This window comes from Fukomys damarensis, unplaced genomic scaffold (assembly GCF_012274545.1).
Source record: "Fukomys damarensis isolate Sample0158 unplaced genomic scaffold, DMR_v1.0_HiC HiC_scaffold_39, whole genome shotgun sequence".
Classification (NCBI taxonomy): domain Eukaryota; kingdom Metazoa; phylum Chordata; class Mammalia; order Rodentia; family Bathyergidae; genus Fukomys; species Fukomys damarensis.
In genome coordinates this window covers 43,506,875-43,523,666 of record NW_022900951.1, presented here as the reverse complement: position 1 = coordinate 43,523,666, position 16,792 = coordinate 43,506,875, and the positions used below count along the sequence as shown (strand labels likewise).

At 36.9% G+C, this 16,792-nt stretch overlaps 1 protein-coding gene across 1 annotated transcript in view; it reads right to left on the bottom strand.

Annotated features, from left to right (window-relative positions):
* Clcn5 (chloride voltage-gated channel 5) overlaps positions 1-15,228 on the bottom strand; it is a 215,287-nt gene extending 200,059 nt beyond the window's left edge. The window contains exon 1 of the mRNA XM_010606305.3: positions 15,187-15,228. The gene's annotated coding sequence lies outside the window, so the exon portion shown is untranslated. The remainder of the gene's footprint in view (positions 1-15,186) is intronic.
* Positions 15,229-16,792: the final 1,564 nt, after the last annotated feature.

Here is a 16,792-nt window from a genome sequence, read left to right as displayed (position 1 = left end):
CACAAGGGCCAGTTCCAACCCAAAAAAAAAAAAAAAAAAAAAAAAAAAAAGTAGTTATAATACTACATGCTTGCGTGCATGCAAGCAAGCTGGATGTTTCATGCATTTCTGATGGGAAAGTACAGTGGTATACTTCCAAAAACAATATAGTAGTTTCTTAAACAAAACATGCACTTACCATAGAACAAATTAAAGGCTGTGTGTGAGAAGGAACAGAAGGGGCTCACGACTGCTCTATGCTACCACAGTGGCCAGCTGGTGTCAGTCATTGGCCAAAGAGCTTCTTGCGGACCCTGAGGGTCAGTGAGCTGACCGGTGAGCTCACTCACCAGTGAGCACCAGCGGCACATACACTAGATGAGCGTTCTGGAGAATTTCAACCCAGCCAGGAAGTCATGAACAGCATCTCCTACTATACTACTTGGAAGAGAACAAAGTACTGAGTCTCCCATCCCAAGACACCAAGCTTCTTGAGGTGTAGAGTATAGACTCTATGGTGTCCTGATGTCTGAGACCGAAACCTCGCCAGTGTACATGTACCTGCCAGTAGCCAAGGAGACCTTTGGGAGGACAAGTGCCTGTTGTGCTAGGCAAACTTCTCCGTGAGCACCTGCATGAACACACTCTGGCCAAGGGGCTGAACAAGAACTCCATGGTATGGAAGATAGATCAGATTTTCCCGGGGCTAGGGAAGGCCTATGGCCAGCTGAGGATGCTGCAAACAGTGAAGAACACCATGCTCCCCCACCACACTGCCTTCAAACCTTCCACTTACAAGATGTTGCCCCTAGAGCACTGCATTCATAAAGACCATGGAACAGAGAATCCTCCATGAAGAGCTGCTCAGCCTCTCTGCCCTTAACCTCAGCACCATGGAGCACAGCTAGGTGGCCAGAAAGACTGGCACCACACCTGACACTGTCCTGGAGGACCTCTTCAAGATCCGCAGTGCCTCCGTCAAGGCCTGTGGATGCTGCTGCTGCCTTGTGCACTGCCTCTCCTCTCCCTTACTGTACAAAAACATAAGGGAAAGGAAGGGACAGGAGGGGGGAATGAGGGAGACATGCATTAACAAATGAATTTCAAGGACATTATGGTGAATGCGTGAAAGCAAGGTCAAAGGATCACATATGGTAGGATTCCATTTACACATTTTCTAAATCAGAAAATTACAGAGATGGAGAACAGATTAGTGGTTGCCAGGGGATAGGGCTGGTGGGAGGGAGGGAGTAGGTGTGGCTAGAAACGGATAGCAGGAAGATGTCCGCAGCAATGGAACAGTTCTGTATCTTGGTTGGTTACGGCTTACACAAAGACCTATGTATTTTTGCAACTTCTTGTGGAAAAATAGGAAAAATAATAGGAAAAAATAAGACTAGGAAGAGAGGAATTACAGACATCGAATAGAGAGGAATTATGCTATAAAAGGGAACAGAGAAATGGGGTAGATGGTAAGCAAAAGATAGTGACTGAAAAGAAAAAAATTTAAATTTTTTATGGGAGTAATAGCATAATTGAAGCTGATGGGAAAGAACCTGCAAAGGAAGTAGTTTTATACTATAGAGGCAAGAGAGGACAAAATTGCCAGAAAGAAATGGGAACTCACAAACAAGTGGAGGGGTAGGGCTCACTAGGAGCAAGGACAGATCATCCATAGTAACAGTGGAAAGGGTAGGGGCTATGCACAGAGCTAGGTGGGTGAGTAGGTGGATGCAGGCATAGAAATTTGTCAGCCTTTGTTTTCTGATTACTCTTATTTTCTCAGTGAAACAGGAAGCAAGGTTAGGGGCTTAGAATGAGGATGTGCGTAGGGGTGTTAGAGGTTTGAAGGGAGAGGAGAAGGTATGAAATAGTTGTCTAGGAAACCAGCAGAGTAAATGGACTAGGATGATATTATGTGATTTCCTGGCAACATTAAGTGCCCACTTGAGGTTCATGGTCTTGAATTTAAAGTGAGAGTGTCCTTTTGTGTTTTTCTTGGGAGACGTAGGAAAGCAGTAGGAGTCATTGGCAATGACAAGGAGGCAAGGGGCTGCAATTAGGTAGAGGATAAAACTGGAAGAGGGAATTTCAAGCCACTGAGAGGCTAGTGTGTTGGAAGGGTCAGGTACTGATATATTGGGATCACGAACAATGATAGAATTAATTGAAGAGAGGGGCAGTGAGGCAAAAGTTAAAATCTTAGAGAAACTGGAAGGGCACCTGAGGGTCATAGGTAACAACAAGGTAGGAAAACGGCTAATATATCTGGAGATTATAGAGAATCACAGATAGGGATTTTTAGGGAAGAGAAAGGTAGAATAATGTGGTAGACACAGTGAGGGACCTTAGGCTGAGAGGTCTGTGGGTCCCTCGATCAGTAGTCTTTTTTTTGATACCAGAATCAAACTCAGGACCTTGTGCTTGTGAGGCAAGCGTGGTGACACTGAGCTAAATCCCCCCAGCCCTGTGGGTCCCTAGATTTTAGTTAAATCCAGAAGGTGAGGGCCAGCTGAGTACAGTGGAACATGCCTATAATCCCACATATTTGGGAGGTTGAGGCAAGGGAAACAATCACAAGCTTCTGGACAGCCTGAGTAATTTAGCAAGCTACTATCTGAAAATAAACTAGTTTTGTGTTTTGGATTTTGATTTTCAGGTTTTGGGTTTTTTGTTTGTTTGTTTTTTAAGGGCTGGAAGTATACCTCAGCAGTAGGTGAAAGGAACATTCAGCAAACAGAGAAAGAATATAGCAGATTTTGCTGAGGATTTTGTACTCTCAGATAGGTGACCATATATTTGCTGATCCTATCTGGGACCCTTGTGAGACTGGCAGATGTGAAACTGAGCAGGACAGTGACACAGCATGCATGAACTGAAACTGTCCTGGGCAAAGAAGGACAATGGTTTTAGAGAACGCAACAGAAGGATTTCAGGATCTGAAGAAGGCTAAGAGATAGAGATAGGTTAAGGAAATACACAAAGTTGTGGGGGTGGGGGTGGGAGATCAGAACACTCGTGTAGATATCAAGGAGTCCCAGAGTTCTTGTGATGACTCACATAGCAAAGTTGAAAGGCATAAAGAACTTGGCTCTGGTGATCTTAAGCAGATAGTCATGGCCCCATCTGTGAGTTAGGAGAGGGAGAAGTAGGTAGGTGGTCTGGGCTTCCCTTCCTCCTGCCAGGGCAGACTGAGAGTCCCAGAGGCACAAAGTTATATCCCTAGGCAATGACAGCAATTTATTTTATACCCCACTGGGAAAAAATCATCATTTCTGAAACTCTTCATGTTTCCAGTGTTAATCATTTTAGGAATTAGATCGAGATCAACTACAGATTAGGAAATTAATTGTCCTACCTGTGAGAAGCTGAGGATGGCAGAGACACCGGACTTAGTGGTTTGCCACAGTTGGGGTAGGGAAACACGACAACATTGTACGCAGAAGCTAAATAAGTTGACCTCATAGAAGTAAAGAGTAGAGTAGTGGTCACCAGGAGGCAAGCGGGGAGGAGGTGTTAAAGATAGGTTGGTCAAGTATAAAAATACAGTTAGGAAGAATACGTTCTAGTGTTCTATGGCAAAGTACAATGATTTATGGAACATTTCAAAATAGCTAGAAGAGAAGACTTTGAAAGCTCCCAGCACAAAGAAATGTTGTGTTTAAGGTGTTGGGCATGCTTTAATTGCTGTGAAATGATCATTACACATTGTATATGTGCACTGAAATGGCATTGTAACTCATAAATATGTGCAATTATGTGTTAATTTTAAATTAAAAAAAATAAAAAACACCAAGCCCAATAGGAAAGAACATAGAGCAAATCACCTAGATCTAAAACCCTAGTGCACAAGAACACAAAGTTTAAAATGGTGCTTAAGAACACAAGAGCTTGGGCTGGGGATTTAGCTCAGTGGTGCCGCCACCTGCCTTCCAAGCGCAAGGACCCTAGTTTGATCCCTGGTACCAAAAAAACCTCTAAAGCTCAGTTCTTATTCTGTACTGGGGGAGGTTGGTTTTTCATTTGTTTGTTTTTTCATTTTTGATGCTGGATATTGAATCTAGAGCTTTGCACATACTGGGCAAGAACTCTGGGCAAGTGCTCTGCCACCGAACGACACCTCCAGCCATTTGTGTTAATTTTTTATTTTGTGGCAGGATCTCGCTAAGGTGCCCAAACTGGCCTCAAATTTGCAATCTTCCTGCCACAGCCTCCCAAGTACCTGGGATTACAGATATTCACCCATGGCTCCTTTTGCCTTTTATATGATCGTTCTCCAGATGAGTTATTCAGCATCATGGTTTCATTTACCATTAATAAGCCAATACTATCAGACTTATCTCAGGCTAATTTCTCTGCTAGACTTCACACCATATAGATAACTGCCTTCTTGGCATCTCAGCTTGAATGCCTAATAGATATCAAATATCACCCCCCAATTTTTCCTCCAAACCAGCCCCATCCAACATGTCTCACCTCAGTTGTTAGAAAACTATTCTTCCACTTATTTGAGCCAAAATACCCTGTCCATTCATTTAATCCTAATCATGGCCCCAAATCTCCTTGACTTTTTCCTCACCTCATATTCAAACAATATTAGCAAATCCTTTGCTTCCTCTTTCAAAAATGCCCACAACTACATCACTTCCCACCCTCACCACTACCACACTGTCCCTAGATATCATGATCTCTCACCTGGTTTATTACAATATTCTCCTAACTGATCCTGATTCTACCCATGCCACTGAATATTCTATCTGCAAAACAGAAGTAAGTGATCTGTTTATAACACATGTTCATCCCACTTCAAGGCCACTCCTCTGCTTAGAAAACTCTCCCTTTGCTGCCAAAACTCGGCTTGGCAAGCTCCCTTCATCAGCTATTCCCTTAACTTGTTTTTCTTCCAGCACTTTTTACAATGCTGTACATTTAGTCATTCTATTATCTCTTCCTTCCACTAGAATGTGTTTCATGAAGACTAGAACTTTGTCTTGTGTATCACTACATCTCTAGCAGCACGAAGAACTGTACCCAGAACAAACTATGCCTTCAACACTTTGATAGAGTGGAGATACGAGCATAAATAAATAGAGAAAAAGACACTTTAGCGATGGGGATTTAGTTCAGTGGTTCCGTCACCTGCCCCGCAAGTGCAAGGTCCGAAGTTCGATTCCTGATGTCAAAAAATAATAATATTAAATAAATTTTAAATGGGATAATTTATATGCATCTTAAATAAAATGTTAGGTTTAGACTTATTCCTATATACCTTATAGATTTAGTTCTACTGAAAATGAGATCCTTCTTTTAAATTATATTTTAACGAATTGCTACTATGTAGAAAGTATTATATATGTATGCATGTTTAATATATGTATATACATAGCAACATTGTTGAATTCTCTTATTCTAATAGTTTGTTTACAGATTCTCATAGTCCTTCAATAACTGTATCATCTATAAATTCTAATTTTGTCTTCTTCAATATTTGTTCCTAGTTTCTTTCTTTTAGCCTCTTAGTATATTCATTGAAACTTCCAATGTGGTGTCGGATAATAATGGTAGTAGGTGTTTCCAGAAGTTTTGGATAGATATTCTTTTTGATTTCTATGTTGGTTCTGTTTTGTTGTTTGTTATATTTAAATTATTAATGCATGAGCCAGACGTGGTGGCTCAAGCCTGTGATCCCAGCACTCAGGAGGCTGAAGCAGGAGGATCGCTGTGAGTTCAAGACCAGCCTGAGCTACATAGTTTGTTCCAGGTCAGTCTAAAGTACATAGTGAGACCCTGTCTCAAGAAGAAAAAAAAAAGAACAAATAAATTATTTATTAATGCATGAAGATTATTTACTTGTCTACAAGGAAAATGATAATGTAGCTTTTCTCGTTTTTATCTAATCATGTGGTGACTTACATTAAGAATCTCTAATTAAGCCACTCTTGAAATAATGGATTAAATCCTACTTGTTCATGTTTTTAAAACGTTCATTTGAGAATACATCTGCTTGTATTTTAGCTAGGATTTTTCATGTAAGCTTACAGTCAAGTTTGACCTAGAAATTTTTCGTGTATTGCCTCTATCAGATATGGGCATCAAGATTATTCTAGCCTCAAAAGATGTATAAGGTTTCTCTAGTCACTAGGAAAGTTGGTATCATAGTTTTTCGAAGATTGGTTTAAAAAAGCTGTGATAAAATCATTTTGGCCTTCTTTTAGGGGAATTTTTTAATACCAATTTGACATAAATATTTATTACTGGTCTATTTAGCTTTAGAAAGTTATATTTTGGCTGCAAGTTCTTTGTTGAATATGGATTTGCAAATATTTTATCACAGTCTTCAAATTGTGTATTTATTCTCTTAGCCATGTCTAAGAACAAAAGATTTTAATTTTAACAAAGTCCAACTTACCAATTTACTTTTTATGGTATTATAGATAAGAAATAGGCACCTAACCCGAGATTTTTTAAAAAACTATTTTCTACTATATTTACTCCTAGAATTTTTATAGCTTTAGATTTTTCATTTAGGCCTATAAATATTTTGAGTTAATTTTTAAAAACAGAAAGAGACATGTATCAAAACTTTTTTCTATATGAAAACCTAATTATTTTGTCCTTTTGCTAACAAATTGCCTTCACATTTTTGTCAAAAATAAATTCTGTAAGCCTACATTTGGACTCTCTATTGTGTTCCATTGATCTATTTACCTATATTCACACCAATACCACAATGTCTTGTTCATTTTACCTTTATAATAAATCTTGAAGTCAGTTGCTGTAAGTACTCCAACATTTTTCTTTTTTCAAAAATGTATTTAACTATTCCAGATGTTTGAAATAAAGATATGGATTCTAGAATCAGCTTGTTGATTTCCACCAAAAACTCTGATGGGATTTTGAGTAGGATTACATTGAATTTATAGATCAATTTGGGGACAACTGATATCCTAACAATATTAACTCTTCAAATTCATGTTCATAATATACCTTTCAATTTACATGTCTTTTACAATTTCTTTTAGGAATGTTTTCTAGTCTTTGGAGCAAATGTCTTGTACATATTTTGTTGGATTTTATTTCTACATATTTTATATGTTTTAATGCAATAGTAAATGGAATGAATTTTTAAGTTGAGTCTCTAATATTTTGCATCTAGTATACAGAAATGCAACTGATTATTGTATATTGATTTTATACTTAGCAACATTGTTAAATTCTTTTATTAGTCCTAGTAACTCCTTCTGTGGATTCCTAGGATTTTCCACATAGACTATGAAATCATCTAAGTCTCAAGAAAATTTTACTTATTTTCTACTCTGTATACCTTTAGTTTCTTTGTCTAGCTTTGTTGTACCTTACTAGGACTTCTAGTAAAATAATATAAGTAGAGAGCAGATATTCTTTCCTCCTTTTTGATCTTGGGGGCAAAGCTTTTCATCACAAATAAGATACTACACATAGATTTTTTGGATGGCCTTTAGCAAGTTGAAGAAATTTCCTTTCTCCCTAGTTTGTTGAGGATTTTTGTCATGAAGGGCTATTTGATTTTGTAAAATCCTTTTTTGTGAATCTACCAAAACAATCTTATGGTTATAATTTTTTCATGTTTTAACATGGCAAATTACATTGCATGGCATTCAAGTGTTAACTCCTTGTATTCTTGAACTAAATCACTTGTTCAGAGGGGGTGAAGGGAGGGCAGGGACAAGGGGAAAAAATGAGAATCAAGACCTGTCATGTAAAGGTACAAGATACCAGTAATGAATAACTGTACTGTATACCTAAAATGTACCAATAAACTCAATAAAAAGAAAAAAAATTTTTTAAATCATTTGTTCATTACGTACCTGATGATTTGCTAAAATTTTGTGATCTGGGTTGTAGTATGGGTTTTGGGTTTTTGAGGGTTTTTTTGTTTTTGTTTTTTGTTTTTGTTTTTTGTTTTTGGTACCAGAGATTGAACTCTGGTCCTTGCGCTTGCAAGGTACGCCACCGAACCACTGAGCTAAATCCCCAGCCCTAAGTCTTTTTTTTTTTCCTTGCAGTACTTGGGATTGAAACCAGGGTCTTGAACAGACTAAGAAAATGCTCTACAACTGAGCTACATTTTCAGCTCTTTCAATTTTATTTTGAAACAGAGTCTTGGTAAATTGCAGGGACTGGCCTCAAACTTGTAATCCTCCTGCCTAGGCCACCCTCCTGGGGATTATAGGCTTGTGCCACCTTGCCCAGAAGGTTTTGTTTTATTTTGTTCTTGGGTATTAGACTAATGCTAGCCACACACCAATAATTAGGAAATGTTTCTTCAACTATATTCTGAAAGAATTTGTCTATTTTTTCCATAATTGGTTGGCAAGGCCGTGCATGGTGGCACACGCCTGTAATCCCAGCACTTGGGAGGCTGAGGCAGGAGGATCGCTGTGAGTTCGAGACCAGCCTGGGCTACATAGTGAGTGCCAGGTCAGTCTCACCTATACAGGGAGACCCTGTCTCAAAAAACAAAAAACAAACTGGATAAAGAAGATGTGGTTTTTCTATAAAATGGAATATTCCTCAGCCATAAAGAATGAGAAAATAGATTCATTCGTAGGAAAATGGATACATATTGAAGATATACTCCTAAGTGAAATAAATAAGACACACATGTGTAAATACCAAATAGTCTCTCTGGTGTGAATAATCTGCAATAATACAGAAGATCCTAATAAGATTACTGATATTGAGAAATGGGAAGAAAGGAGCTAAAGGTGTAGGGAAGGTGGAACGGGTAGGGGAAGGGTAAAAAGGGAAAAGAAAAAAATGTGAGATAATGAAAAGATGGAAATAAAGTGTTTGTAGATGGGGAGGGGAGGAGGGGGTGAAGGGAGGGCAGGGGTAAGCTGAAAAAAAAACCAACAAAAAAAAACCCAAACAAACAAACAAATAAATAAATGGTTGGCAAAATGTATCAATGAAGCCATCTGTGCTACGAGTTTACTTTGTGGAAAGGTTTGTAAATAAAAAGTCAGTTTCTTTTTCAGTAATGGGTCTGTTCAGGTTACCTATTTTTATCTAGAGTGAGTTTGGCAATTTGTTTATTTCAGATAATTTGCCCATTTTTTCTATGTTGCTAGATTCATTGACATCAAGTTCCTTTTGATGTTCTCTCATAGCGCTTTTAATGTTGCTGGAATCTGTAGTAACAGTTCTCCCTTTTGTTCTTAACACCAGAATATTGTATCTTCTTTTTTGCCCTGGTCATTCTGAATAGATATTTAAGAGTTGTTTGATTTTTTCTTTCAAGAAAACTGCTTTTCATTTCATTGATTTTTTTCTATTTCATACTGTAGTGATTTCCATTCTAATATTTACTATTTTTACTCTTCTGTTTTATGTGTGTTCGAACTGCTTCTTTTTCTCTGGCTCCCTAGATGGAAGTATGGGTCATTTATTTGAGACCTTCTGTTTTTGGAATGTCTGGTGCCATAAATTTCCCTCTAAGCACTGCTAGCGTTGTCACTTTCCTATTTTAATATGCCATATTCTTATTTTAATTCTGGTCAAAATGCTTTGTAATTCCCTCTGTGATTTCTTGATTCTAAAATCAAGAGACTTTAAAGGAAAAAATATATTTACACATAGTTACCCTTTTTGGTCTCTCAATTTCTTCATAAGGATCTTTGCTTCTTTGTGGAGACCTGTTATTGTCTTTCTATCTGCAAACCTTCCTTTAGCATTTCTTGTGGCATTGATCCACTTGTGATAAATTATTTTAGCTTTTGTACATCTGCAAAAATCTTAATTTCTGCTTTTTGTTTTGGAAAGTATTTTGTCTAGTCATAGAATTTTAATTTAATTTAATGGACAGATAGAATTCTATCTGTCCTTTACAGATGTTGATTCACTGTTTTCTGGTTTACATGGATTCGGATGAAAAATATGCTGCTATTTTTGTCTTTGTTCCTAGGTACATATGGTGTTTTTTATAGTTCCTTTTAGGATTTTTTTTGTTTACCACTTATTTTCTTTCTGTCTCCATTTTTATGTATGGTTGTATGTAGCAAGGCTAGGGGCTAAACCCAGGACTTGTGCATGTTAGGTACTTTTTCTGGAGAAATTTGATTTGGGCATCTTCACACTATTTTGAGGGGTACTGGGAATTGAACTCAGGGCCTCACACTTGCCAGGCAGGCACTGTGCCACTGAGCTACATCCCTGGCCCCAATCGTACTTCTCATGGTTGTAGTTTATTGAGCTTCTTAGATTTGTGGGTTTATATATTTATCATATTTGGGAAAATTTTGGCCATTATATTTTCCAATAATTTTTCTTTGCCCTCTTTTCTCTACTCTCCTAGGAATACACATGCATTAGGCTGTCTTCTGTCATCCCATACCTCACGAGTTTTCTGTTCACTTATTTTCAGATTTTCTTGTGCATGTGTCTTTTGGGATTATTTTATTGTCATATTGTCAGGTTCACTAATCTTTTCTTAGCCCTAATCTTTTTTTGATTGCAGGATCTAATCTACTGTTAATCTCATCCAATGCATTTTATATCATACACATACTTTCATCTCTGTAAGGACATTGAACGTTTTTTAAATATATTCTGCTTCTCTCCTTAATGTGCTTATACATTCTACATGTCTGAAATATAACAGTTGTTTTAATATCTTTCTGTACTAATTCTATCATCTCTACCATTTGTGGATCTGTTGCTATTCATTTTTCCCTTATTATGAGTAATTTTACCTGCTTCTTTGCATAATGTGATTTTTTTAAATTGAGTGCCATATATATACTGTATTCCATGTTGTTTCATACTGAATTTTTGTATTTCTTTTAATAGTTTTTAGCTTTTTCTGGGATGCAGTTATGTTACATGGAATGAGTTTGATCTATTTGGAATTTGCTTTTAATCTTTGTAATGGAAATCTGGAAAGGTAAACAAAAATAAAATTGAATTTTCCCTGTTACCAAAAAGAGAAATAGATATTTTATTGTAGTGTTTTCTTAAGAAGCCTAGTACTGTAATTATGGATCCTTCTTCTTTCCTTTTTGACATGTATGTACACCTTTTTAAAAACTAAACAAACCTCTTTCCAGCTTTGTAACTAAGAAATGTTTTCTTAAGGGATTTGGGAGTGAACGCTTTGAAATCTGAACATCCGAGGAGAGAGTAGCTCTATCTCCCTGTCATCCTGGGAGTTTACCCTGGATGTCTTGCTCTAAGTTGTAAGCACCTGCTTGTCATAAGATACAAGTTTGATTTTTCTTTCAGATAAAGGCAATTATCTAGCACAGATGCTTATTCCAACTACTAGGTGAACTTAGGATGAACTATGAAAAAATGCAGAGTACTCCCCCCTTATCTGCCTGCATACATTCCAAGATATTTTGTGGATGCCTAACACTTGATCATACCAAACCTCACATGTACAGTGAACCCTTGACTTATGAACTCAATAGGTTCCGGAGGGCTGGTTTTCGTCAATACAGCTGAGCTCTGGATGTTTACCTGAGTACACGCTGTAGATAATAAGAGGCATATGACTTTTCCATTAACTTAATTAACCCAGGTTGTTTGTATGTCAGGCCGATCATAACTTCAGGGTCTACTGTATATTTCCTATATATTTTCCTATGCATAGTACCAAACACTGTATATTTTCCTATACATAACTGTTAAAGTTTAATTTATAAATTATGCACAGAAAAGGATTAAAAACAACACAACGAAATAGAAAAATTATAACTGCATTGTATAAAAAAGTTATTTAACACTACAAATTGTGTATTTCTGGAATTTTCCATTTAAATATTTGGGACTGCAGTTGACCATGGGTAACCAAAACCATGGAAAGTGAAACCACAAGTAAGAAGATGATAGTAATTTTGTGCAGTCATTCTCTAAATCAGAGAGGGATTGGTTGTAGGACCCCCACCCACCCCCGAGAATACCAAAATCTTCAAATGCTCAGGTGGTATCACATTTGCACATAACCTTGAAATAATCTCTACATTACTTAAAATACCCAATGCTATGTAAGCAGTTGTTATGCTGTATTGTGTAGGAAATAAAGACAAGTAAAACTAGTCTGTATAGGTTCAGTACAGACACAACTTTTTTCCTCAAAATGTGTTTCGTTTGTTTATTTTGTGGTTCCGGGACTGAATTCAGAACCTTGTGCTTGCCAGGCAGGTGCGGCGCCACTGAACTACATCCCTGGGTTTTGTTTGCTATTGGTTGATTCCACAGATAAGGAATCCATGGATTGGAGGGTTGTCTGTATAGCTAATGGTGTTGTCAAGCCCTCTTACCCAAGGACAATTTATCATTTGTCTTAAGAATGTGCGTGTTAGATACATTAAATACAAAAGAATGGGATAGTTTCTGTCTTTGCAATTCATTGGCATCGCAGGCTGGTTTAATGTTTATTCATCAATGAAACTGTTTCCTATCTTTTTATATTCACAGAGATTATTTCCTTGGTGGGCAGTAAATTTTACTTTTTCCCTACAGATCTGAGCAGGAGTTGAAAGCCAATATTACTCTGTACTGAGGCAATACTCTACTCTGGTCTTTTCAGAGCTGCAAAAGTTGTTCGGCATGCTGGTGTCTTGGGATTCATTCCCTATCCTTGGGTATTATTTCTGCATGTGTATGCTGATTAGTACTCAGCCTAAGACTAGAAGAGACTATGAGCATATTCCAAAGTGTCTCTCTCTCTTTCTCCTCCCAGATCTATTTCTCCATCACTTTACCCTACCCTGTGAATCTAATAACCTTGTCCACTCTTATACTTATTTTAATTTTTCCAGATTTGTTGAGGGCTATGATTAACAAAAATTGTATTTATTTAAAGCACGCAACATAATGTTCTGATATATGTATATATTACAAAATAATTACCATACAGCAGGCTAGTTAATATATCTATTACCTCATATCATTACAATGTGTGTGTGTAAGCATGTGCACACGTTTAGAACATTTGAGTTCTACTCTCAGCAAATTCCAAGTATACAGTACATATTCTTAAGTATAGTCAATATATTAGTATAGTCAATAAATGTCCAGCAATTATTCACTTTTTTTTGTACCAGAGATCGAACTCGGACCTTGCACTTGGGAGGCAGGCGGCAGCACCACTGAGGCAAAACCCTGGCCCACTTATTCACTTCTGTCTCCTTGACTCAGGGAGACTGCCAGAGTCTTATTAGACTCTCCCTGGCTGTGCTATAACCTGTAAAGTCCCTCCAGGTAGCAAGCCAAGATGATTATAGGCACAATATGATCGGTTCCATTCTCTTAAGAATTAGTGTCTTATGCCACCTGATGTCCAATATCTGAAAAGTATTATTTTATGGATTTCATCCATTTCAGTTGTTTAAAGTAAGAACATGAATTCAGTTCCTTTTACTTTATCGTGAACATGAGACAGTTCTTTTGTGTTTTTTAATCATGTTTTCTTCTTTTTCTTCTCCTTTACTAATTCTCTTGATCACTTTAAAATAATTCCCACCTATTTCTCTAATGATTTTGAAACTATATGTTATATCCCTTTTGTTTTAGAGGTGACTATTCTTTCAATCCATTGTCCTAAAAAAATTAGTAATCCTCCACTCCGTATTTCTGAATCTTGGTTAAATTTCATGAGTTTGCTTTGTATGAAAGAGTAGCTCATTGCTTAACTGATGAACTCAGTTCTTGCTCCATGGGATCATCTTCTGTCTCTGAGCATGTGTTAAAACTCCAGTCCTTAGATGAAAACAACACTGAGATTTCACCTCACCCCAGAAAGCATGGCTGCTATCAAGAAATCAACCAATAACAAATGTTGGCGGGTTTGTGGGGAGAAAGGAACCCTTCTTCATTGGTGGTGGGAGTGCAGACTGGTGCAGCCACTGTGGAAATCAATATGGAGATACCTCAAACAACTAGGATTACAGGCTCCATTTTACCCAGCTATCCCTCTGCTGGGTATCTTTCCAAAAGAATCAAAAGAATCATACCAGAGCAATATATACAAGCCCATGTTTATAGGGGCACAGTTTGTCATAGCTAAAATGTGGAAACAACCCAATTGCCCATCAATTGGAGACTGTGTAAAGAAGATGTGGTTCTATAAAATGGAGTACTAGTCAGCCATAAAGAATGAGAATCTAGAGTCATTCATAGGAAAATGGATGCGCATTGAGGCCATACCCTTAAGTGAAATAAATAGGACATGCATGTGTAAATACCAAATAATTTCTCTGGTGTGAAAAACTTAAGAGTGTAAATAAGATCCAAATTATATAACTGATAATGTGAAGTAGGAAGAAAAGGGCTGAAGGTGTAGGGGAAGTGGGAAGGGTAGGGGAAAGGAAATAAGGAAAAAGAAAAAAATTAGAAAAGGCAAAAATGGAAACAAAGTCTTTGTAAATAGGGGAGGTTGGAGAGGGTGAAGGGAGGGCAAGGGTATGGCGAAGAAATGAGAACCAAGATCTGTCACTTAAATGTACAAGATCCCAATGATGAACATACTGTATACCTAAAAAGTACTAATAAACTCAATGGAAAAAAAAAAACTCCAGTCCTTAAAATGTAGTGATTCTCAAACTTTCTCATCTCATGACCCATTGACACAAATTACTGGGTTTTGTTTTTGGGTAATATGGAGTAAGCGAGTTCCACAATAACTTCTGCACTAAATCCAACTGTAAACCTAACCAGAATGCATGGAGCAGCTATCAGAGTACGGTGGAAGTAAGTAGTAGAGAATGAATTGGGAAAGAAGGCAGATTTCTTACTACCACTGAATTATCAGTGCATTTACCACCTTATTTCCTCTGCCATGATTGGTATGCGCTCATGGCAGTCCAAAACCCAACAGGCTATAATAAAATCTCCAGAGTGCTGATGGAAGAGATCACTGAAGGCCTAAGTAAATGGAAAGCCATATTATGTTCATGAATTGGAAGATCCAGTGTAATAAAGTTACCAATTCTCCCCAAGTTAATCTATGCCTAGTGTAATTCCAATCTGAACCAAGCATTATTTTTCTTACTATTGATAAGCTGGTGCCAAAATTTTTATGAAAACCAAAGGAATAATAATACCAGAGACAATTTTAAAGAATATAATAAAGCTGAAGTAATTATACTACTTGATTTATTTACTACGACTTACTATGAAGTTATAGAAAGCAAGATAGTGTGCTACAGATGAAGTGATACTCACATAGATCAATGCAGAATAGAGAGTCCAGAAACGGATCCACACCAGCATAGCCATTTGATTTTGTTAATAATACAAAAGCAATCCAGTGGAGGAAGGATAATCTTTTAACAAATCAACAAATGATTTTGAAATAACAAAAAGAATGAACTTCAACCTTAACCTCATATCTTGTACAACCATTAATTCAAAAATCAATGAAATATCTAAATTTTAAACAAAACTATGAAACTTTCTGAAGAAAGAATAGGAGAAATATCTCAGCAACAGGGGGTTAGGTAAAGACTTTTTTATATAACACCAAAAGTATGATCCATTAAATGATAAATTTGACTTAACCAAAAACAAAACATTTTATTATGTGAAAAATACTGTTTAGATAATGATTAAAGAAGCTGCACACCAGAAGAAAGCATTTGCAAGTGGCACATGTGACAGAGGGCTTCTTTCCAGCATATATATTAAAAATTCTCCTAACATCATAACAAAATTAAAATAAAAAAATAAAGACTCCATTAGAAACAACCAAATGACTTCAGCAACCTCAACAAAGAGGATATATGGATAAAATGAGCACATAAAAAGATTTTCAGTATTATTCATTATTGAGAAAATATATGTTTAAACCATGTTGAGATACAACACTTATAAATTGCTAAAATTTAAATATATTGCGCAACCAACTGCTAAAAAGGATGTGCAAGCAACTAGAACTCATATATATATTTGGTACTGGGAATCGAACTCAGGACCTTGAGCTTTGAGGTAGGCAGCAGAAACACTGAGCTAAATCCCTGGCCCATAGAATTCTTACATTGTTCTTCAGGATGCAAAAGGGTACAACCACTTTGGAAAACAATGAGAAGATTTTCTTTTTTTTGTTTTTGTTTTTGGTTTTTTGTACCAGGGATAGAACTCAGGACCTTACGCTTGTGAATCAGGTGTGGTGCCACTGAGCTAAATCCTTGTCCAGTTCTTTATAAAGTTAAACATATGCTTACCATATGATCTAGTGACCCCACTCCTGAGTGTTTACCTCAAAGGAATGTTCACACAAAACATGTACATGAACGTTCATAGTAGCTTTATTTGTAATAGTCCTAAAGGGGAAATAACTTAAATGTTTTTCAGTGGATGAATGGATAAACAAACTGTGTACTATTCTGGAACAAACTATTGATTCACCCAACTTAAATTGATTTCAAAGGTACTATGTTGAGCTAAAGAAGCAAATTTCAAAAGGTTATATATTGTATGATTTCATTTATATTGCATTATGAAAAAGATGTATAGTGACAGAGAACAGATCAGTGGTTGTCAGTGCTTCAGGTAAATTTAAGGTGTAATGAAAGTGTAGGAAAAGGAAATTTTTGTTCTTTGTTCTAATTGTGGTGATGGATGTGCTCGCTTCGGCAGCACATATAGTAATTGTGGTGATGGGCATATGAACCTACACAGAGTTAAAATTTATCAAACTGCATGCCAACAAAATCAGCTTTCTATATTATGTTAATTTAAAAGTAAAAATAAAGTCACTGAACATACTAAAGAGCTTTTCTTTATGTGGCTTGTATTGTCAAAGGCCACTAACCTAACTCTGCCTTGGCTT